Here is a 639-nt window from a genome sequence, read left to right as displayed (position 1 = left end):
GGGGGGGTCTTGCCACTGTCTGAGACCAAATTGGTCCTGGGACATGCTCCCCCGGAAATTTTTGAAAATGTAAGTTTTTGAGAAGATTTCAAAGGATAATCAGACATAACGTTTTCCTCAATGACAAACTGAGCAGTTTTTCTACGATTCCAACCCTGCTGGTGATACGAATCAGTCCACCTGTTAAAGAAAAATCTTTGACCTTTATATTAATAGTGGACCAAAAAGTGGACCTTTGAGCCTTGTGGGGGGTTCGTCCGAATATGTAATAATAACATAATATTCAGGTTACGATATCTCTATTGAGATAGGTCTCATGCAGGAAAGACATTGTTTATTCGTATGAGCTTTGAGTTGCATAGTTTTTTCTGTGACCTTTGCCTGAGCCGTTTTTCCCAAACCTGGAAGTGACACGGAGTTTTGAACTATGTTTGTCACAAACATTCTAAATAGACTACCACAGATGGAAATACAACTTTTCGCTGCTACCGAATATTGTCAGCATTGTCTTTCAGGCTTTATCATATGTATAGCTAAGTTCTGTTAGCTAGTAAAACAAGTAGCTGCATATATCGTCAACTAGACTCCAACATAACGGCATTGTTGGCTTTAGATCAAAGTTCTTCATCACGTGTCATG

Source organism: Branchiostoma belcheri, unplaced genomic scaffold (assembly GCF_001625305.1).
Source record: "Branchiostoma belcheri isolate BF01 breed outbred unplaced genomic scaffold, Haploidv18h27 scaffold6, whole genome shotgun sequence".
Lineage (NCBI taxonomy): Eukaryota > Metazoa > Chordata > Leptocardii > Amphioxiformes > Branchiostomatidae > Branchiostoma > Branchiostoma belcheri.
This window is presented reverse-complemented; position numbering follows the sequence as displayed.